At 43.0% G+C, this 24635-nt stretch overlaps 1 pseudogene; it reads left to right on the top strand.

Moving 5' to 3' along the window:
- Nucleotides 1-7070: 7070 nt before the first annotated feature.
- LOC103302173 (serine/arginine-rich splicing factor 1-like) lies at nt 7071-8304 on the top strand (annotated as a pseudogene).
- The last annotated feature ends 16331 nt before the right edge of the window (nt 8305-24635 follow it).

Raw genomic sequence — 24635 nt, 5'->3', positions numbered from 1 at the left:
TGATCGCCACCCTACCTCAATAGGGGGTGGGGCTGGCTGGCCAACCTCCTGCAGCCCCTCCCCCAGCTGGCCCCACCCCAATAAAGAGCAGGGCTGGCTGGCCAATCTCTTGCAGCCCCTCCCCTTGCCCGGCCCCACTCCAGATCGCCCCCCCCACCCTGATCAGGGGCAGGGCCAGCCAGCCAACCACCCATGGCCCCTCTCCCAGGCCGCTGGCCCTTGATGGGCAACCCCCACCCACTCCATTTGGGGGTGGGGCTGGCTAGCACACGTCCCACAGCCCCTCCCCATCACTGGCCCTGTCACCAATCAGCTCCCCAACCTCAATCAGGGGCAGGGCCCCTGGCCAATCACCCAGGGCTCCTTCCCCCAGCTGGCCTAGCCCTGATCGGGCCCTGATCCAGGCGGGCTGGCCTACCAACCTCCTGCCATCTCCTCCTCCTCCCGACAGGCCCAACCCCGATCCGCCATGATTGGGGCCAGGCCAGCCAGACCCCACTCATGCACGAATTCGTGCACTGGGCCTCTAGTGTGTGTGTGTGTGTGTGTGTGTGTGTGTGTGTGTGTATGTGTGTATATATATAAAGTAACAGCTTTCCTGTGGGTGGAGTAGCGATTATTTTGTGTATTTACAAACACTATAAGTGTTTATTATAGGTAAAAATACAAAACGTAGAAAAAGAGAAGCTATCATGGGCTTTTAGTAACTTGCCAGCAGAAGGAAAAATCTGTTAGCAAGAGAGTGTTACGTGGCTGTCAAGCTTTGGGGTTGGACCATTGTTTGAATCCCTTCACTACCACCAGTGAGCTGTGTGACCTGGGCCAGTCTCTTAACTTCTCTGAGCCTTAGTTGCATTTGGAAAGGAATATTCCCTCCCTCCCAAAGTTATGAGGTCTATAAAATGTGAAGATTTGGCACAGAGCTATCAGTAGTGATCAGTAGTCATTGGGCACTAAATTGGTGTTCTCTGGGGGTGGAACCCAGAACATGGGGGTAAGAAGTTACCATAGCCTGCTGGCAGTGGTGAGTCCTGAATGACTGGGTTTTAATTACAGGAGCTCCTGTCTGCCTCTGATCTCCTCTCCAATCTGTACTTTGTCTGCCATGCTCCAGGCACTGGAGCTCATCATCTGCTACTGGAGCTGGTGCCACTCACATCACAGGGCCACTGACAATAAGGGCTGCCCAACAGTGGCTTCCTCTTATTGTTCAGAATTCAGCTCAAATATCAGTTCCTGAGAAAGAGCTTCAGTGAAAATCCCTCTATAATAATCCCTGTGACAGTTATTTTCTACTCTATTTGTGTATTTCCTTTTTTAAATGTATCTTTATTGTTGAAAATATTACAAATGTCCCATTTCCCCCACTGACCCCATTCACACTGCTCCTGTCCCCCCAGGCCTTCACCACACTATTATCTTTATTTTCTTCAAAGTGCAAACCCTATATGTAACTCCCCCATTATTGATTTACCTGCTTACTGCCAGTTTTTTCTAACTAGAATGGAACTCCAGGGCCTCTGCCTGTCTTGTTCTCTGTGCTGTGTCCCCAATACCTAGCTCAGTGCCTCATATAAATCATATAAATCAGGAGGACAACCAAGATGGCAGCATAGGTAAATACCTGAACTTGCTGCCACGCACAACCACATTAAAACTACAACTAAAAGACAAAACGAATATCATCCAGAACCATGGGAAGGCTGGCTGAGTGGAAATTCTACAACTAGAAGGAAAGAGAAAAGTGCATGGAGTCGGGTAGGAGGTACGGAGGTGTGGAAGTGTGGAGGTATGAAGGCACGCACGAGAGGGGCCGGCAACTGGGTACGCTGTTGTCTTTTTCAATCAGGAGGGAGATACAAGCTCCTGACTGCTCTGAACTCCACTTCCGGGCGAGACTCTGGGGACCCAGACTCATACCAAATATGGAGAGAAACTGGACTGTCTGGCATTGGGCTGGAATACAAGGGCGGCTTTCTCTCAGAGGTGCTTGCAGCGACCATTGTTCCTGCACGGTGCCATGGGGTGGGACTGACAGCCAGCCATTGCTGTTTGCTCCGCCCTGGTGATTCCCTGAGACCCCGCCCCACCCAATTTACAACCTCATCCAAGCTGTGCACAGAGGCTTTTGCATAGGAATGGTCTGGTCTTTTGCAATCTAACAAACTGCAGCTGGGTCAGAGAGCCCCAGAGCTTCCAAAAGAAGACCCAAGGCTCCACAGCATCTTGTATTACTTCACAGCTGGGCCTCATCTGGGCACCTCCAAACCCCAAACAAAGAGGAGGAATTTGCAGATCTCTCTGTAGCTCCTGCTGGGTGGTTTCAGGCAATGGCTGACTTTGCACCTCCTTGGAGATCCAAGAGCCAGTGTACCCAGTGGTCAGAGTGAGACCATCCAGATTACAACTCTTCACATCCATAAGAGACACACTCAGGGGGAAGACTCAGTGAGTGCCAAAGCCTCACTGAAGCAAGTCCTGCCCAATAAGGGTGTCTCCAGCACAGAAGTTTCCTATTGTAGACACAACTGGTTCTCACAGCCAATTATTATTAGCATTAATTTATGTCTACCATGCAGAGTTCTATAGTATCTGAGGTGTCTCTGTTAATGTAATTACTCAAAAGTGCACCAGTCCTTCCCCCCTCCTAAAACCACAGCTTGCTTTCCTACCTGGATCAGACCTAAACTCACAATGTTCCTACAGCATTGGGTATCGTTATCCTGTTGAATAGAAGACACTAGAGGAAAGGGTAATGGCTTACCTGAAGGGTCCCAGTGATGGGAATCCTCACTCTCGCCCCAGGAGCCTGTCTAGCACACTCGACATCACACTTGGTCTTTCTCCATCAGCTCCTGTTTCTGGGGCTCAGAGTCCACACCCTTTCCTGAGGTTTCACTAGGAGGGAGAGTCAGGGGATAAGACAACACATGGACAGAGAGGAACGTGAGAGGACGGGAAAGCGCATGAAATGCTGGGAAAGGGGTGAAGATGTGGTTCCGGTCCCCATTCAGTTCACTGGAGGCTGTGCAATGATGCTTTGCCTCTTCCCCAACTGATCATACTCCACCTCCCCACGTAGCTGTGGCACTGAAACTCACACATCGTGGAAAGTGGGCTCATCCCTGCTTGCTGTTACATGCCCCAGTGTTCTCTCTGGTAGTCATGTTATGATGCTAATGCCAGAGGCATCACACTGACAGAATAAAGGTGGCAAAGTAGGAATGGAGAAATAAAATTTGGTGAGTGCATATTGATGCCACACATTGTAGATTGTTGTTTTCACACTTTTTCTGTTCAATTTCTCAAAGTGATGCTCTGAGGTGGGCATCATTACTTCCTTTTGACAGATGGTGAGATGGGCTCACAGAGCAAAATACTTGCTCAAAGACGTCTAGGGAAATATCAAATGGACATAGAGGCCATCTTGAAGGACCTTATACTGGCTGATTCTGGGACAATTGGAGCATCAAAATCTATAATAATAATAACAAAGTATAACTCTTTGACCATAATAGAATCTATGAGTCACAGTGATATAAATAAAATTTGAATAAATACATAAATAATTGAATAATAAGGGAGAAAGGAAAGCTCTATCCTAAGATAAAGCCACCTAATAAATCTAGAAGGAATGAGGAATAAGAAAAGCAACACTTGACAATTGCCATAGTAACGATTGAAGTAAGAGTCCTGAACAGATGCTCAGTCTGTACCAACTCCCACAGCAGGCACTAAGTCACCATGGTAACCATGCTGGTCATGGAAAGCTGGAAAAATCTGGCTCCTAACATGTGCTGGAACAGAACAGTACTGACATAACACACAGAAATTAACTGCAAGTATTCCTCACTAGTGTTTCTGGAAGCTTCAGTATATACTAGTACAAATACATTCATACATAATGCCCTTTCTGTCTCTCTCACCAACCAAACTCCCAGGAATTCATTGTGGATGGATTTACGGTGAGGTTGAAAAAAAACACACAAAGAGACAAAAAACTCACAATTCAATAGATTAAATTCTAACTATGTATATATGAAAGCTATAAACCGTGTTCTTTCAGTGACAGGCTTTAATGCAGATGCCCAGTAGAATTGTATCTGGACATTTTTCTTCCTAGTTTCAATAGAGCATCAATAACAGATAAAAGCTGATTGAGAAATACATGCAAATACATGTTATGCATCAATTATCTTTTCTATCCCAGAGTAGCCTGTGCTTTCAAACAAAAAGATTCCTCAATATCTATTATACATTTGGCTGCTGACAATTCAGTGAAAATATAAACATTAGCAATTGTAATAAAAAATAATGGTGGTTATAGTAGCATAAAAAAGTATGGAATTTCCCTGCCTGGTTTGGCTCACTGGATGGAGCGTCGGCCTGTGGACTGAAGAGTCCCAGGTTTGGTTCCGGTCAAGGGCACATGCCAAGGTTGCGGGCACGGTCCCCAGTGTGGGGCGTGCAGGAGGCAGCCGATTGGTGATTCTCTCTCATCATTGATGTTTCTAGCTCTCTCTCTCTCCCTCTCCCTTCCTCTCTGAAATCAATAAAAATTAAAAATATTTTTTTTAAAGTATGGAATACTTAGTAATAATCTGGGATCAAACATGGCGACCGGCAGGAAGGTAGGGAGAGAGAGAGTGTGAGTGAGGAACCCATAGAGGAGAGTGTAGACGTGTGTGGTGTGTGTGTGTATGAGCTAGGGTCAGTTAGATTCTGCACGTCTTCCAAGGGGTTGCCTAACCGGGCAGTCCTAGACGGCGGAGCCCTGCGCACAAAGCGGACACATCTCCGCGGCATTGCGGACGCGGAGACCACGCCATCTTGAGAAACAGAGCTGCCTGAGACTCAGATCCTGACTTCTGACACAAACCAGGACCCTGCAGCCACTGGGGACAGAGAACTGCTATCATAGCTTCAGACCAACAGACAACAAGAATCCAGACTTCCCGGCAGAATTCCGTGAGTCAAAGAGCCTATCCCCCTCCCCGCAGGCGCGCAGACAGCGCCATAATAACTGATAGACCCGCCCCTCGCCCAAGCTGCAGAGCTTTATGCAGGGACTCGCTCCCCCTCAGGGAATTTGGCGCGTGCGGGACAGAAGCAGCTCCCTGTTGGGGAAATCTGTCAGTGCGCACAGAGGGCTCCCCTTCGGAGAATTTGGGGGAATTTGGCTTGCGGGTCACAGCTCCCCCTTCGGGGAATCTTAGAGCTTGCACAGAGGGGCTTCCCGTTGGGGAATTTGGCGCACAGGACGGACTCCGCCCCCCTTCCGGGACTCCGGGAGAGTGCACGGAGCCAGCTCACCTTCAGGAATTTAAGAGTGTGCGCCCTAGCCGGTTTGGCTCAGTAGAGAGAGCACACACAGGACGCAGCTCCACTTCAGGGAATTTGGCACGCCGGACACAGCTGCCTGGGATCCCTGACTCACAGCGCATTCACACTAAGAGCCAGCGACCCCAATTGTTGGTGCATGCACACACAGGGACCCTGATTCTCAACGAGAAACCGCACAAGGCAACAGAGACTCTGACACTCGAGTCTTGGTGCAGACACAGGGAAACTCTGACTCCTGGCACATGCTAAGGATCTCATTTTCGGCACATACCAACAGTGTGGTGCAGACAGGGCCCCTGATTCTAAGTGTGCACATGAGACCACACAGAACACTGGGGACACTGACCCTGGGCAAGTCTGGATCCCACCAACCAAAGGCAGCCACACGTTCTAGTGTCAGAGCACTTCAGTGAAACTCGGGTGGAGCGAAGTCCCCACAGCACACGGCCCAGGTCCACACAAACGGAAGCTTGAGCTTTCTGGTGATGGCCTGTCTTGACCTCCACTTAAGGCTACAAAGTTTCAATTATAAAAGATAAATAAATCCCATCAGAAATGGCTGCCACAGCCAAAACCAGTTTGGCTCAGTAGAAAGAGCGTCGGCCTGCGGACTGAAAGGTCCCAGGTTTGATTCTGGTCGAGGGCATGTACCTTGGTTGCAGGCACATCCCCAGTGGGGGGTGTGCAGGAGGCAGCTGATCAATGTTTCTCTCTCATCGGATGTTTCTGGCTCTCTATCCCTCTCTCTTCCTCTCCGTAAAAAATCAATAAATATATTTTTTTTTTTTTTAAAGAAAGAAATGGCTGCTGCCATGGAGCGAGCAGGAGGCTTGGCTCCGCTCCAGGCTACAAAGTTTCAATTGTAGAAGATAAATAAATCCCAGATACCAGGACCTCCACTTGGGTTGCCAGGGGGCGTGGCCAGCCTGCAAACCACCACAGTCCCCTCACCCAGGCCACCCCACGCCCCAAGGGAACCCCCACCCTGATCTGGGACACCCTTGAGGGCAAACCAGCTGGCCCCCACCCATGCACCAGGCCTCTATCCTATCTAATAAAAGAGCAATATGCAGATTGACCATCACTCCAACACACAAGATGGCTGCCCCCACGTGGTCAATGATCCTGCCCCCATGTGAACACAAGATGGCCACCACAAGATGGCCAGCGGGGGAGGGAAGTTAGGAGGGACCAGGCCTGCAAGAGAAGGCAGTTGTGGGCAATCAGGCCAGCAGGGAGGGCAGTTGGGAGGGACCAGGCCTGCAAGGGAGGGCAGTTAGGGGTGACCAGGCTGGCAGAGGAGGGAAGTTGGGGGCGACCGGGCCTGCAGGGAAGGGCAGTTGGGGGGGACTCAGGCCTGCAGGGAAGAGCAGTTGGGGGGGACCAGGCCTGCAGGGGAGGGCAGTTAGGGGTGACCAGGCCTGCAGGGGAGGGCAGTTAGGGGCAAACAGGCTGGAAGGGGAGCAGTTAGGCATCAATCAGGCTGGCAGGGGAGTGGTTAGGGGGTGATCAGACTGGCAGGCAGAAGTGGTTAGGGGCAATCTGGAAGGCAGGCAGGTGGGCAGTTGGGAGCCAGTAGTCCTGGATTGTGAGAGGGGTCCCAGATTGGAGAGGGTGCAGGCTGGGCTGAGGGACACTCCCCCCCCCATGCACAAATTTTGTTCGCTGTCCCGTGCGCCAGGCTGGGTGGGAAGGCCTGATCGGAGTCAGCGCTTTCTGTCGTCGCCATGTCCGGAGGTGGTGTGATCCGTGGCCCGGCAGGGACAATGACTGTCGCCTCTACGTGGGTAACTTACCTCCAGACATTCGAACCAAGGACATTGAGGACGTGTTCTACAAATACGGCGCTATCCGCGACCTCGATCTCCAGAATCGCCGCGGAGGACCACCCTTCGCCTTCGTTGAGTTCGAGGACCAGCGAGACGCGGAAGACGCGGTGTACGGTCGCTATGGCTATGATTACGGGTACCGTCTGCGGGTCATCCATGGGCATTAGGAGGCTTAAACTGGGCTGGGTACCTGAGGGAGAACTCCAGGAAGACAAAGGTTGTAGGGAGACCCTAGAGAGCTGGGTGAGAGAATGAGGGGGAACCCTTTGACATCCCACCACCATGGCTACCTGAACATCTCTGCAAACATTGTGGGGTCCAGTCTAAAGCCGGGCCGCCGGCTTAGCCCACACCTGCAAAACAGGAGAGAGAGGGGACTTTCAGGAATCTGCCCAACTCAAAAGAGCACAACAGTTCAAGATACTCTCAAGGAAAAGATCCTTAATGAAGTAAGTGCCCATAAAACTCTCGGATCTGCTGGCTGAGTCCACAATCAACCTTTTACATATGCAGTCCCTAGGTCAAAGCCTCAACTCCCAGGGACCAAGGCATCACAGCTCAATCCCTAGACATATAAAGAGCAGGGTCCTATTGCCCGGGAGTTTCCTCGAAGAGGCCGTGGTACAGGCCGAGGCGGCGGTGGGGGTGGAGGTGGCGGAACACCCCGAGGCCACTATGGCCCCGCATCCAGGCGATCTGAAAACAGAGTGGTTGTCTCTGGACTGCCTCCAAGTGGAAGCTGGCAGGGTTTGAAGGATCACATGCGTGAAGGAGGTGATGTATGTTATGCTGAAGTTTACCGAGATGGCACTGGTGTCGTGGAGTTTGTACGGAAAGAAGATATGACCTATGCAGTTCGAAAACTGGGTAACACTAAGTTTAGATCGCATGAGGGAGAAACTGCCTACATCCGGGTTAAAGTTGATGGGCCCAGAAGTCCAAGTTATGGAAGATCTCGATCTCGAAGCCATAGTCCTAGCGGAAGCCGTAGCGGAAGCAACAGCAGGAGTCGCAGTTACTCCCCAAGAAGCAGAGGATCACCACGCTACTCTCCCCGTCATAGCAGATCTCGCTCTCGTACATAAGATAACTGGTGACACTTTTTGTAGAACCCATGTTGTATACAGTTTTCCTTTACTCAGTACAATCTTTTCATTTTTTTAAATTCAAGCTGTTTTGTTCAGAATGGACTAAAGTGTTGAATTGCATTCTTGTGTAATATCCCCTTGCTCCTAACATCTACATTCCCCTCATGTCTGGTAAATTGTATTTTAAGTGATGTTGTACACAGGATTGTTTAAATTTAGTTAATTCTCCATTCTCTTCAGACTGTGATATTGTGCAAATGTTTATTCTGCTCTGGTTAGTGTGAACGGGGATGTTAGGGATGTTTGTGGTTATGTTACCTGGGGAAGTTCTTATGTTTATCTTGCTTTCCATGTGTCTTTCTGTAGACATATCTGAAGAGCTGGATAAGAATGCTTTGGATTAAGGATTGTGCAGCACATTTCAATCATTTAAGGATTGTCAAAAGGAGGATTGAGGAGGATCAGATCAATAATGGAGGCAATGGTATGACTCCAAGTGCTATTGTCACAGATGAAATTGTCAGTATTGACCTTATACTAAAAGGCAAGCATTAAAAATGATATATATGCATCTACCTTAAAACACTTGCAAGCTTCTTATGCAGTTATCTTTACCTACAATTGCTCTGCTCTTTAAACCTTGGCAATTGTGGAAAAATTATATTGCCCATTTGTAGCAGTTTATTTTGCTCCCTTCCTCCCTTTTTTGTCTTAATGGGGACTAATGTGGGAAGAACTGGCTAATTTGTCCCAGTGCTTAGTTACAACTGTTAATGTGTGACCTGCTGTTGGTGTACATGTGTGCAGGAAGCCACCCATTGTCTTCACTATCAGAGAAGTGTGGACAGGGATCCCGGAATGCTGGTGACCCTTGACTTGAGCTCTGGCAAAGGTCAGGGCTGTACACCCACTGTTTAGTCCAGACAATGGTAGCTGAAGCAACTTCCCCACCAGACAGTCAAGTAAATCCTTACTGATAAGATAGTCTGCCTGTTACTGGAAATTGCCTGGGCTATAGGTGTGTCCCAAATTGAATGAAAGGATAGCAAGGCCCGTGCCCAAGCGGAGTCCTTCCTCTTGAGCTGGGCTCCCGTCTGGTCCCCCAATATTTCCAAATTATTGTTTCTTGTCTCGTCTCTTTCATTTGCGTGCGGCCCCTCTTCCAGAGCCCGAACCCTGAACCACATGGGACGTGGGCCACCTTCACATCTGGCGCCTCAACGGACCTCTGGAGGAGAAGACTTCGCCTAGAGCGAAAAACGAAGGTTTCACCGGCAAGGTGGGGAAAAAAAAGTTTTCACCGGATAGGTGGGGACACCATATAGGTGGGGAATTTCACCGCACGAAAAGCCCACGGTCAGCTGCAGAAATCGCTATCTGTAAGTAGGGTGGGAACATAGCTTTTCTTTAACCAGGCTAATGGGGCAGAATTCAGTTATAAAGTAAACTTTATTATAGACTTTTGGTTTGCATGCTTAAGGAATTAAAGTTTCAGAAGGTATTCTCTTACAGTTTTTGCTTGATGTTATAGAACATAACCCTTTGTTTCTGGAAGAAGGTACATTAGATCTTGATTGTTGGGGAAAAGTTTGTCAAAATTTGAAAACAGCTCAGCGGCAGGGAAAAAACTTGCCTCCAAACTGTTTCTCCTTGTGAACCACGGTATTGCATTTACTAGAGCCTTTTAGAGAGGCTAAGGAGGATAAATCGCCTTCCCTTGCACCCTCCACTCCCAAAGAAGAAGAAGAAAAAAAATTGGAGGAATGGCCTTCATGGCCCCCTCCACCTCCATGTCCTAATCCTGAAATGTTTAATTCGACATTAATAGTATCACCTGTGCAAAGAGCTATCTGAGAAGGATTACAGGAGAAATTATGAATAATATTTCTTCGCTCCTTATGATTGGTATTCTCTGGCTCGTGCAACTCTGGATGGAGGAGATTATTTACTGGATGAAGGGAGAATTTTTGGAGAAATGATTCGAGCATGTCAGAATGTGGGGTCAGGCACTTTTCAAGCAAATTTACCCGCTGCTGCTATAACAGTGGGAACTAAAAGATGTTATAATTGTGGAAAAACAGGACCAAAAAAAATTACTAGGTCTTTTGGCAATCCTGTAAAATAGGCACCCACTCTCAAGAGTGTTATTAAGTCTCATTTTTGCCATGTTTTTATTTCGCAGTCCATCATTTAAGATTTAGGCAAATGAAACATTTCCCAGAATTTAGGGATGCATCTGGGATTTCTGTACCTGTGAATAGAAAAGCAAGCTTAAGAAAACGCATGCGCTCCACTGGAATTTGGGTGACTTCTTGAGCCCCAATCTTTTCACGGATGCTACAGAATAAACCAGACTGTTTTTTCTTTAAAACGATGGTAAAAATGACACAAGGAAAATATACAGGCTGTATTTAGGCAATAGGATTAATGCTTCCATAATAATGATAGTTCTTGAATAATAATGTATCGCATTACAAGGTTGCCTCCCAAATCTTGGAGGCACTCCTGTTTTTTATAAAATGAAATAATACTTTAGCGCTGAAACAGGTTTGGCTCAGTGGATAAAGCGTCCGTCTGCGGACTGAAAAGTCCCAGGTTCGATTCCGGTCAAGGGCATGTACATTGGTTGCGGGCACATCCCCGGTGTGGGGTGTGCAGGAGGCAGCTGGTCGATGTTTCTCTCTCATCGATGTTTCTAGCTCTCTATCCCTCTAACTTCCTCTCTGAAAAATCAATAAAATATATCTTAAAAAAAATAATAATACTTGAGCATTGAAGCCAATAAAAGTCAATAAGTTATCTCTGTTATAGTATTTACCAAAAGACAATGCCTTGGGCAGTAATTAGCTTTGAAATCTTAAAGTTGTTAGAGCATAAATAATAAAAATATCTAAAAGAATTTGTGGTAAAGCTTTTCAGTAATAATATATCAATGATAAAGGGCCAGCCGCTCTTCTCCATGTAAAAGCGGAGAAGCCGCCAGCGGCAACGTGTTATCTCTTAGGAAAAATGTGGCAGTTTTAAAATTCCCCTCCCCCTGCCTTTTGGCCAGAAACATAGCTTTCCAAAGCCTTTAGTAACTTAAGACTTTAGAACATTGCTAAATTAAATAATAAAAATTATTGGACATCTGGGTATTTTAAAATAGCAAGATACTAAAATATTAATCTAAATTTGCCACATATGAAAAATCTAGAGGATAGAATTTGATCTATTAATTGAATATGCCTTGCATTTTATTTGAAATATATCTTTTAAAATGTAAAATTATTATTAATTTGAGAAATGCTAAGTATTTAACTTGCTACCTGAAATTAGAAGCTTCTAAGGAAACGCACAGAAAATAAATTTCTTCCAATAAGATGGAAAGAGACTGTCTCAGAACTATTCTGAAGTTAATAAATATCTACACCCCGTTTTTCCCCTTAGGAAGCGTGCCTCTGATTTATCTTCATAGAAGATTCCCCCAGACAAAGGAAGGTAGAGGCAACTAGAAAAGACCCCAGCCCATTTTTATTTTTATTTTTGAATAGTCCATTGGGAATATACTGAAATTCTAGAGAGGGGCAATGCCTGAACCAGGGACAAAAGACACTGCTTTGGTAATTTTTAATGCTGGACATTCTCTGGTGTAAACTTTTAGTGTGTTCTGCACGCCTGTATAAGAGTGTTGATGTTTTTGTGTCTCTTTGTTGTTGTTTAATTAATTAATTAATTAATTTTTTATTTTTTATTAAGGTATTATATGTGTACATATCTTACCATTGCCCCCCCAACCCACTCCCATACATGCCCTCACCCCCCAGAGTTTTGCGTCCATTGGTTATGCTTATATGCATGCATACAAGTCCTTCGGTTGATATCTTATCTCCCCCACCTCTCCCTAACCTTCCTGCTGTAATTTGACCTTCTGTTTGATGCTTTACTGTCTCTGTATCTATCTTTTTGTTCAACAGCTTATAATTTTCTTTATTATCCATAGATGAGTGAGATCCTGTGGTATTTTTCTTTCATTGACTGGCTTATTTCACTTAGCATAATGTTCTCCAATTCCATCCAGGTTGCTGCAAATGATGAGAATTTCTTCTTTTTTATGGCAGCATAGTATTCCATTGTGTAGATGTACCACAGTTTTCTGATCCAGTCATCTGCTGACGGGTACCTAGGCTGTTTCCAAATCTTAGCTATTGTAAATTGTGCTGCTATGAACATAGGGGTGCATATATCTTTTCTGATTGGTGTTTCCAGTTTCTTAGGATATAGTCCTAGGAGTGGGATTACTGGGTCAAATGGGAGTTCCATTTTCAGTTTTTTGAGGAAACTCCATACTGTTCTCCACAGTGGCTGCACCAGTCTGCATTCCCACCAGCAGTGCACGAGGGTTCCTTTTTCTCCACATCCTCGCCAACACTTGTCGTTTGTTGATTTGTTGATGATAACCATTCTGACAGGTGTGAGATGGTACCGCATTGTCGTTTTGATTTGCATCTCTCAGATAATTAATGACTTTGAGCATGTTTTCATGTGTCTCTTGGCCTTCCTTCTGTCTTCTTTTGAAAAGATTCTATTTAGGTCCATTGCCCATTTTTTTATTGGATCATTTATCTTCCTTTTATTAAGTTGCATAAGCTGCCTGTAGATGTGGGAGATTTAAACTTTATCAGTGATAACATTAGCAAATATGTTCTTCCATACAGTGGGGTTTTTTGTTGTTTTGTTGATGGTTTCCTTTGCTGTAAAAAAGCTTTTTATTTTTATGTAGTCCCATTTGTGTATTTTCTCTTTAGCTTCCATTGCCCTAGGGGCAGTATCAGTGAAGAAGTTCTTTCGGCATATGTCTGAGATTTTGCTGCCTGTGGATTCCTCTAGTATTTTTATGGTTTCCTGTCTTATGTTTAAGTTCTGTATCCATTTTGAGTTTATTTTTGTGTATGGCGTAAGTTGGTGATCTAGTTTCATTTTTTTGCATGTCTGTCCAATTTTCCCAACACCATTTATTGAAGAGACTGTCTTGATTCCATTGTATGTTCATGCCTCCTTTGTCAAATATTAATTGAGCATAGTGGTTTGGGTCGATATCTGGCTTCTCTATTCTATTCCATTGATCTATATGTCTGTTCTTGTGCCAATACCATGCTGTTTTGAGAACCGTGGCTTTGTAATACAGCTTGAAATCTGGTATTGAGATCCCTCCTACTTTATTCTTCTTTCTCAGGATTGCTGTGGCTATTCGGGGTCTTTTTTTATTCCAGATGAATATTTGGAGAGTTCTTTCTAGGTCTGTGAAATATGCCGTTGGTATTTTAATGGGGAGTGCATTGAATCTATAGATTGCTTTGGGTAGTATGGACATTTTAATGATGTTGATTCTACCAATCCATGAACATGGTATGTTCTTCCATCTGTTTACGTCTTCCTCTATCTCTTTTTTCAGTGTCCTGTAGTTTTCTGTGTATAGGTCTTTTACTTCCTTAGTTAAGTTTATTCTTAGGTATCTTAATTTTTTTGGTGTGATGGTAAATGGGATTGCTTTTTTAGTCTCTCTTTCTGTAAGTTCACTATTGGTGTATAGAAAGGCCATAGATTTCTTGGCGTTAATTTTGTATCCTGCTACATTGCCGAATTCATTTATTAAGTCTATTAGTTTTTTGATGGAGTCTTTCGGATTTTTTATGTACACTATCATGTCATCTGCAAATAAGGACAGCTTTACTTCTTCTTTTCCAATTTGGATGCCTTTTATTTCTTCTTCTTGTCTAATTGCAATGGCTAATACTTCCAGTACTATGTCAAACAGGAGTGGTGAGAGTGGACAGCCCTGTCTTGTTCCTGTTCTTAGGGGAAATGGTTTTAGTTTTTGCCCATTGAGTATGATGTTTGCTGTGGGTTTATCATATATAGCTTTTTAAAAATATATATATATTATTGATTTTTTACAGAGAGGAAGGAAGAGGGATAGAGAGATGGAAACATCAATGAGAGAGAAACATCGACCAGCTGCCTCCTGCACACCCCCTACCGGGGATGTGCCTGCAACCAATGTACATGCCCTTGACCGGAATTGAACCTGGGACCTTTCAGTCCGCAGGCCAATGCTCTATCCACTGAGCCAAACGGATTTCGGCTCATATATAGCTTTTATCATGTTGAGGTATGACCCTTCTATTCCCACCTTGTTGAGAGTTTTTATCAGGAAAGAGTGTTGGATTTTGTCAAATGCTTTTTCTGCATCAATTGATATGACTATGTGATTTTTATCTCTCAATTTGTTTATGTGATGTATCACATTTATTGATTTGCGGATACTGTACCATCCTTGCATTCCTGGTATAAATCCTACTTGGTCACGGTGTATGATCTTTCTGATGTACTGCTGGAGCTGATTTGCTAGAATTTTGTTGAGGATTTTGGCATCTATGTTCATGAGGGATATTGGCCTGTAATTCTCTTTCATTGTGTTGTCTTTATCTGGTTTTGGTATTAGGGTGATGCTGGCTTCATAGAAGGAGCCTGAAAGTGTTCCATCCTCTTGAATTTTTTGGAATAGTCTGAGGAGGATAGGTTTTAGTTCTTCCTTGAATGTTTGGTAAAACTCCCCTGTGAAGCCATTGGAGCCCGGGCTTTTGTTTGCCAGAAGCTTTTTGATGACTGCTTCAATTTCCTATATAGTTACTGGCCTATTGAGCTGTTTAGATTCTTCCTGATTGAGTTTTGGAAGGTTATATTTTTTTAGGAATATGTCCATTTCCTCCAGGTTGTCCAGTTTGTTGGAATAGAGTTGTTTATAGTATTTTTTAACAATCCTTTGTATTTCAGTGGGCTCTGTTGTTATTTCTCTGCTTTCATTTTTGATTTTATTTATTTGGGTCCTCTCTCTTTGCTTCTTGGTGAGCCTGGCTAGAGGTTCATCAATCTTATTTATCCTTTCAAAGAACCAGCTCTTGGTTTTGTTGATCTTTTGTATTGCTTCTTTGGTCTCTATGTCGTTTATCTCCGCTCTGATCTTTATTATTTCCTCCCTTCTGCTTACACTGGGATTTTCTTGTTGCTCATTTTCTAACTCTTTGAGTTGTATGGTTAGGTAATTTATTACCATTGTTTCTTGTTTTTTGCAGTATGCTTGTAGAGCTATGAACTTCCTTCTCAAGACTGCTTTCGCTGTGTCCCATAGATTTTGGGTTGTTGTGTTTTCATTGTCATTTGTTGCCATGATGTTTTTTATTTCTTCCTTGATTGCTCTGGTAACCCAGTCATTGTTTAATAGCATGCTGTTTTAGTCTTCATATGTTTGATTTCTTTGGATTGTTTTTATTGTAGTTGATTTCCAGTTTTATGCCACTTGATCTGAGAAGGTGCTTGATATAATTTCTATCTTCTTGAATTTGAAGAGACTTTGCCTATGTCCCAACATATGGTCTATCTTTGAAAATGACCCATGTGCACTTGAGAAGAATGTATATTCTGTGGCTTTGGGGTGAAATGTTCTGAAGATGTCAATTAATTCCATCTGGCCTAGTGAGTCATTTAGGATTGATGTTTCTTTGCTGATTTTTTGTTTAGAGGATTTGTCCAATGGTGATAGTGGGGTATTAAAGTCTCCTACTATGATTGTATTGCTGTCAATCTCTCCCTTGATATCCTCCAGGAGTTTTTTTTATGTATTTGGGTGCTCCTGTATTGGGTGCGCATATGTTTACCAGAGTTATTTCTTCTTGTTGGATTGCTCCCTTCAGTATTATGAAGTGGCCTTCCTTATCTCTTTTTATGTCCTTCACTTTGAGATCTAATTTTTCTGATATAAGTATTGCTACCTCAGCTTTTTTTTTCATTTCCATTCGCCTTGAAAACCTTTTTCCATCCCTTCACCTTCAGTCTGTGTGCATCTTTTTTTCTGAGGTGGGTTTCTTGAAGACAGCAGTTATATGGGTCTTGTTTTCTTATCCACTCTGTTACCCTATGTCTTTTGATTGGGGCATTTAATCCATTTACATTTAAAGTTATTATTGATAGGTACTTATTTGTCGCCATTTTTATTCTACACCCCTGTGTTCCTTCTTCACTTCCTATTTCTTTTTTTTACAGCAGACCCTTTAGCATTTCTTGCATTGCTGGTTTGGTGGTGATACATTCCCTTAGTCCTTTTTTGTCTGTGAAGCTCCTGATTTCACCTTCAATTTTGATGGATAGCCTTGCTGGGTACAGTATTCTTAGATTCAGACCCTTCCTTTGCATGACTTTGTATATTTCATTCAATTCCCTTCTGGCCTGATGAGTTTCTGTTGAGAAATCAGTTGCTAGTCTGATGGGGGTTCCTTTGTATGTAACTTTCTGTCTCTCTCTGGCCGCTCTTAAGATTCTTTTTTGTCGTTGGTGTTTGCCAATTTAATTATTATTATTATTATTTTTAATGAATCTTTATTGTTCAGATTATAATTGTTTCTCCTTTCCCCCCGATATCTCCCCACCACCCAGTTCCCACTCACCCTCTTCCCCACTGTCCTTATCCATAGGTGTATGATTTTTGTCCAGTCTCTTCCCGTACTCCCCACACAGACACCCCCTTTCCCCTGAGAATTATCAATCCACTCCCATTCTATGCCTCTGATTCTATTAAGTTCACCAGTTTATTCTGTTCCTCAGATTTTTAATTCACTTGACTTTTAGATTCACTTGTTGATAGATATGTATTTGTTGTTCATAATTTTTTATCTTTCTTCTTCTTTTTCCTCTTTTTAAAGAATACCTTTCAGCATTTCATATAATACTGGTTTGGTGGTGATGAACTCCTTTAGCTTTTTCTTATCTGTGTAGCTCTTTATCTGTCCTTCAATTCTGAATGATAGCTTTGCTGGGTAGAGTAGTCTTGGTTGTAGGTTCCTGCTATTCATCACTTTGAATATTTCTTGCCACTCCCATCTGGCCTGCATGGTTTCTGTTGAGAAATTAGCTGATAATCGTATGGGAGCTCCCTTGTAGGTAACTAACTGTTTTTTTCTTGCTGCTTGTAAGATTCTCTCTTTGTCTTTTGCTCTTGGCATTTTAATTATGATGTGTCTTGGTGTGGTCCTCTTTGGATTCCTTTTGTTTGGGGTTCTGTGTGCTTCCTGGACTTGTAAGTCTATTTCTTTCATCAGGTGGGGGAAGTTTTCGTTCATTATTTCTTCAAATAGGTTTTCAGCATCTTGCTCTCTCTCTTCTTCTGGTACCCCCATAATTCTGATGTTGGTACGCTTGAAGTTGTCCCAGAGGCTTCTTACACTATCTTCAACTTTCTGAATTCTCTTCTCTTCATGCTTCTCTGGAGGAGTGTCCTTGGCCTCTTTGTATTCCAAATCTTTGAGTTGATGCTTGCGATCCTCTAGTCTGCTGTTGGGTCTCTGTATAATATTTTTTATCTCAGTCAGTGTATGTTTAATTTCTAGTTGGTCCTTTTTCATATCCTCGAGGATCTCATTGAATTTATCGGCCTTTTCCATGAAATTCTTGAAAAACCTTATAACCGTGGTTTTGAACTCTATGTCCAGTCACTTGTTCTCCTCCATTTCTTTGGTTTGTGATCTGTTTCCTTGCCTTCTCATTTTCGCTGCTTCCCTGAATTGGTAGGGTAGCTTTGTGTACTAGATGTCCTATTGGTTCAATGGGTCAGCCTCCCAGTTACTTGAGGTGGACACTCTTGGTTTACCCTTGTGTACTGTGTGTCCCCCAGCAGGAGCTACAGCAAGAACTAGTTTTCTCCTCCTTTGCTTGGGCGGTTTTGGAGCAGTCTGACTGGAGCTGTAGTTTATTTGGTTAAGCTGCCACAGAACAGGCCATTTATATGCAAAAGCCGATGTGTGGAGCCTGGGTGGGTTTGTAGAATGTGCAGGGCAGGGTCTCAGGGCTGGGCGGGGTCTCAGGGCGTCACTAGGCTAGGGCATGGCCAACGGCGATGGCTGCCATCAGCCGTCTCTGCCTTTCCACGTTTCCAAGTCCCTGCGCCCCGCGTTCCAGCACAGTAAAACAAAGATTGCTGGGCACACCTCTGCAAAAAAGTCACTCTCACTTTCCGACCTGATGGCTGAGAGTCCAGCTTCTCCCCGTAAGTGTCTGGGTCCCCCGCGTGTGCCCAGAAACTGGATTTCAGAGTGATCGGGAGCTTGTCACCCTGTGGGTTGAAGAAAAACCGCGCACCCAGTCGCCCGCCGCCAGCCCGATTTGCGCGCCTCCGTACCTCAGCTTTTCAGCATTTGTGCTCCTTTCTCCCCTTAGTTGTAAATCTACCACTCAGCCAGCTTTCCCGTGGTTCTGGGTGGTAGACATTTTGTCTTTTAGTTGTATTTTTGAAATTGTTGTGCGAGGCAGCAGATTAGTTGTTTAACCATGCCGCCATCTTGGTTCCTCTTCCAAACTCTGCCAATTTAATTATAATGTGCCTTGGTGTCAGTCTTTTGGGGTTCATTTTGCTTGGGACTCTGTGAGCTTCTTGGATTTGTGTGGGTTTTTTCTTCCCTATATCAGGGAAGTTTTCTGTTATTATTTCTTCAAACAGGTTTTCTATTCCTTGCTCAGTTTCCTTTCCTTCTGGAACCCCTATTATGCAGATGTTTTGTTTTGTGTTGTCCCAAAGTTCCCTTAGGCTCTCCTTCTGCTTTTTAATTTTTTTTTTTCTAGAAGCTGCTCTACTTGGGTATTTTTTCCTACCTTGTCTTCTAGCTCACTGATGCGGTCCTCTGCTTCTTCTAGTCTACTCTTGATGCTTTCTATTGAGTTTTTTACTGCAGCTATGTCTTTTTTCATTTCTTCTTTGTTCTTCTTCATTTCCTCTTGATTCTTACTCATTTTGTCGAATTTGTCTTCCATTCTTTTCAGCCAGCTTATGACCATTTCTCTGAATTCTTTCTCTGATAGGTTGCTGGCCTCTAATTCGTATTACTTCCTTTTCTGGTGATTCCTGCTTTTCTTTCCTATGCTGGCTGTTTCTTTGTCTCCCCATGGTCTCTCTTCTCCGGATGTCTGGTTATGTAGTTCTCTCTCTCCTGCATTGATTTAAAGGCACAAAATACCACACAACCAGGTACAATACAAAAGGCACTGAACAGAAATGTATTCACAATATTAATAACCTCAAATAAAGCTGACCAGCAGAGAAAGGCAAATTAGGGGATAGGAGAGAAAGAAGAAGAGTAAAAAGAAAGAAAAGAAAAAAAAAGTAATGTCAAAATGAACTTGGGAAAAGAAATAAAAAGTAAGAGAGACAAGAATGATACTAAGTGAGAAAAGGTTAACAAACTATATATATGGGGAGAAAACTCCAGTAGAGCAACCACTAATCCCAGCAAATGCCAGCAACAAGTACCTGGAGATTAATACAAACTACAACACCAACTAATATCAAGCGAGGGAAGGGAAAACAGAAGTTAAAAACAAACAAAAACAAAGTAAACAAAATAACCAAACAAAAAAAGAGAATAAGCAAAACAATTTCACAAAAAAGCATAAAAATTCGATATAGTCAACATTCAAGCACACAACAACAAAAGGACAGAGATAAAAACAATTTTTTTTATTGCTAAGACAGCAAAGAGAGAGGCGTGTATGGACTTGGAGCAGGAGATTGGAAATTATATAAGTAAGCTGATATTTTAGCAGGGGTAAACAGAAAGAATAGGGAAAATCTAAAGCAGGAAAGGGTTAAGAGAAACAGGACAACAAAAGGGGAAAGGTTAGGAAGAGAGTGATGGCATAAAGGTAGAGTTGAGATAGGGTAAAACGATGCTAAAGGAAAGATGAAAATAGAATGTAGAACACTAATCCCAAAGTAAAATGAAGAGAAAATACAATGACACTTTAAAAAAAGGTAAAATAGTAGTAGTAATTATGCTGATTGAAAATAAAAATGTAATAATTAAAAAGGTAAAATCAAGTGAGCAAAAAAGAAAAAAATTAGTTTCTTAAGTAAAAGTTGCAATAAATGAAAATAAAAAAATAAAAATGAAAAAATTAAAATGAAAAATAAAATAAATAAAATGTGCAGTAGTGAAGGTCATTCACTTCCTCTATTGTTCTGTTTGGCACGCCTGTTTCCCAGTCCGGACAGTATTGCAGTTCCCTGCATTCCACTGATCCTCAGTGTTGTGAGCCAGTCCTGATTTTTAAGCAGGTGGTGTCTTAATTTCTCGTATTCTTTTATTTTTGATTACACAAGAGTCAATTTGTGATTCAGCCCCTGGGTGGCAGCGTTTCTGGATTGACTTACAGGTCTCTATGGCCTCTCTAGCCTTCTTTCCCTGTGGCACTCAATACTGGTTTGTGGAGGTGGGCTGCCTCAGAGCTGGCTCTCCAATGGTCACTCCCTGCTCCGATCCCCAGGTTCCAGAAAAACAAATTCCCCCTGCAGTTTCCCAGGATGTCCCCAACTGGGTGATCCTTGCTTAGTAATCAGAAACAAGGAAATGAAGAGGAAAAAGCCCAAGTGTGCGAACAATGGGTCCGCACGCAAGTCTAAACAGCCTGCACACCTTTGCAATTCTTAGGCTGTCCCTCCACATCAGATCAAAATGGGTTTCTTTTTAGAGATCCCTTCTGTTAGCAGCTCTGAGGACCCCCTTCCACATTCATGGATCATGCCAGCCCCACCAGCCACGGACTTTTCTAGGCACAAACTTGTCAGGGACCAAGAGTCGGTCAAAGGATTAACCCTGACCTTCAGTAAGTTACTGTAACTAGGCCCACCTCCTCTTACCTGAGGACAAAGCATTTCTTCTGTAGCCGCCCTTCAACTGCCACACCCTTTATCTATAGTTACGACTTTAGCCGATTATCTAGGTCAGCCCCCACCCCTCCTAGGCATCCACCCTTCTAGAAATCACATATAAGGAACGCTGTAAAAATAAAGTTTTGAGGCTTGATCAGAATCCCTTTTGTCTTGCCTCCATTCTTTGCGTCCCTTGTCTGTCTCTCATTCTCTTAGGTGCGCCGCCTCGGTACCCTCGTTAGAAGACCCCGCAGGCCGGGGCATTACTGGCGCCCAACGTGGGGCACGAGAGTCGGCTCTCCGGGGAACATCTGCACATCGGTCCGGCCGGACACCCTCTTGAGTCGCCGCGGAACGCCGCGAGTGAAGACTTGCCTCTTGAGTCGCCGCGAGTGAAGACTCGCCTCTTGAGTCGCCGCGAGTGAAGACTCGCCTCTTGAGTCGCCGTGGAACGCCACGAGAAAGACTCTGTCACTTGATCGCTGCGGAGCTGCCCGTCCGTGAGTATGATCTGATTGTAGTTGAGTATTGCAGATGATCTTTTCAGACAAGATTTAAGAGTGAATTCCTTGTGAGAACTAGTTTTTATCCCCTTTGATGGACACTTTGAGCTTCTCGATTCAACCTCCAGTCCGCTAATAAGCACTCGTCTCGCCGATCCGGGAAGAATGAAAGGTACCGCGATCTGGCTAAGCGAGATCTCTGAATCACTCTGCGGTTCCTCGTCATGTCTCTCGCAAACCCTGAGCTCACTCTGTATACGTGAGCAGGGGCCTTTGGGCAAACAGAGATTGTTGACAAGACAACTGTCCTAGGCATCGGAAACTCAGGGCTGACCTGGCACGGGGTTTATACGTCCCAGAGGCTTACGCGGAGGAGGCAAAAAATTGAGAAGCTCCCACATCAACATGGGCACCTCTCTCAGTTCTCACGAGGAATTCCTCGGTGGGCTCAAGGAGTCCCTCAGGACGCAAGGAGTAAGGGTAAAAAGAAAGGCATGTCCCTGGTTTCCACTAGTGGGCACCATCGATTCAAAGCGATGGAAAAGAGTAGACTTTTGACCCAGAGAAAATCCCTAAAGGTTTACCATTACTGAATCTTCCCCCTAAGAAGGAGGTGGGGGAAGGGAGACACGTGGCGATCCAATATGGACGCCACTCCCCAAGAAAGCCACTTTGAAAGGCCTCCTCTTCGCCATCTTTATTTATTTTCCAGCTAATGACTTAAAGCTTTTACGAATTCATAAATGCATCCGGGATTTCTGTGCACATGTAAGGGGAAAAGGCCAGTTTAAAAACGAGTGCGCATAGTTTTGAGCTGAACTTAACTCTTTGCTGTGTACAGAATAAAAACCCGAGACTCTTTTGGCCTTAAAAATGGCAGAGATGAACCGGGGAAAGAGATATAGGCGGGCTTCCCAAGGCTCTTTTGAAATTTCCCGCCCAGAGGTAGGTAACCACCAGGAAGTAGAAAGCAAGTTTACAGGTGAATAGTTATGGGTTTGTTTCTTGACTTCCTCAGCAGGAAAAATTCTTTAAAAAATTTAGTGGCTGTGCCAAGCCTATTGGCTGGAAATTTAAAACTTTTAAGTTCAAATAATCTAAATGTATTGAAATTTAAAATAATGAAATGTTGATCTGAGTATGCCTAGTATGAAGTCTAGATGATATAAGTTAATTAATTGAATATGCCTTATATTTTATTTGAAATGTATCCTTAAAAATGTAAAAGTATTATTGATTTGAGAAATACTAAGTATTTAATTTTGCTACCTAAAATTTAAAGCTCTGAAAGTTTAAGGTCTCTTTTCTCTCCATTAAAAGGTTTTAAAGCTACACCCTTTTTTTATGGAGGGAGGGATGGACATGCCCTTCCCCTAGCGTGCAGGTAGGCTGGTTCCCGCCAGCGGCCATTTTTAAAGAATGTTCATTTGCATTTCAATGGCTACACCTTTTGCTAGCTGACCTTCCCAGAAAAGGTCAAGTGGTTTTTTCCTGAAAAGGTGGCTCATTTAAAATCAACTTTCCACCAGTAGTCATTTTTTAATACTTATAAGTTTGCTTCTCAGTTTCCCTAGGCAGAAATAACATGGTTTAAAGTTGACTATTAGATTTTAAAATTTATTCTTAAAGCTATAAAGGTGTTATTAATCTAAGAACTGCAAATATTTGACTTGCAAGCTCTGAAAGTTTAAGATTCAGATTGAATTGTGAGAAATTATAGAATTGTGGTAACTAAATGCCTAGAGTATTGCAACTTAATTTTTGAGAAAATAAAATGTTTTCTCTTAAATAATTAGAAATTCAAAATATGTTACTTCTTGGTCTGATTTTAAAAAGGAAATTCTGTGATATAGTTTAAATTTAATTGACATTCTTTAAGATAATTTAAGTATATAATCTTTAAATCATATATATTATATATTTGATCTTTCCAGGTGTATTTCAAGGTTTTGAGAGTGGCTTTTGAGACATTTCACTGGGCCCTTGAGGTGTATTTCAAAAGTCTATTCTCTCTTAAAATAAATATTTTTTTTAATTAAACCAATTGATACTTGAAATTGCATGGAAAGCTTTATCAAATAAAAATTAATTGATATATTTTATTAAATGTTATGAAAGTTTTCACCTGTAAGAAAGGCGGAAACAATATATTTCTTAAATATAGCCAAAATTTTCAACAACAGTAGAATTTCATAGAAAGACAAAAGCCTCAAGTAGCCTGCATTTTTGAATCGGCTGGAGGTGGAACAGTGTTTATACTTTTGGGTCAGACCAATAAAGTATCAAATAAGTTTAATGAATGTTTCTTTCCTTTTTTAAATTAAAGATACCTACTTAAGTTACCTTATAAATTTGATTTTTAAAATATAATCAATGTCTCATATAAATTAAGTTACATGAGAAGCCAATGTTTTATAAGTAATTGAATCCTGACTCGTAGCCGCCTGCATTCTTAATTAAGCTAGAGGAGGAGCAACATTTGCAGCTTGTGAGGCAGCCACCATCTTGCCTGCCCCTCTGGCCACGTGGTTACTGCCCGCCATCTTGAAATAACAAAGGCCAACCCCTTTCTTTAAATAAGCCAATGTCTTTGTAAGCAATTTAAATAAATCTAAGAAAGTTACTGAAGCCTTCCCATGATCCCTCTGTCTTAAGAGGATACCTTAAAAATATAATTCTAAATTTATGAAAAGGAGAAATTTTAAAATTTTAAATTCTCTTTCACTAGTATTTACAGTGTAAACTAAGATTATTGTTAAAATGTTAAATCTGAAAGTAAATTAGTAGTCAGCCTTACTGTAAGAGTACTTGTAATGTAGCTAGCTAGTCGCCTGAGGCTTGTCTTTCAAACTGTAACCATACTGATTGCTTGTTATAAAAAGAAAGACAAAGAATCTTAAATGAAACTCTGTAACCTGAAAGTTATTTTGGAAGGAAATAGAGAGGCTTCCTTCAAATATCTTACAGATTGTAATTGATAACCAATGCATTAGGCCTCAGAAGGTGTAGAAATGACTTTTAGAAATTATTAGGAGGCTTTAACTGGTTAAAACCGTTTCTATACAAAAAGAAATTGATAGCCAGTTTGAGATTGAATTGCCATGGCCTAGAACAAAGAATATTCTTACATGATATTTTA

Source organism: Eptesicus fuscus, chromosome 1 (assembly GCF_027574615.1).
Source record: "Eptesicus fuscus isolate TK198812 chromosome 1, DD_ASM_mEF_20220401, whole genome shotgun sequence".
Taxonomy (NCBI): Eukaryota; Metazoa; Chordata; class Mammalia; order Chiroptera; family Vespertilionidae; genus Eptesicus; species Eptesicus fuscus.
This window is presented reverse-complemented; position numbering and strand designations above follow the sequence as displayed.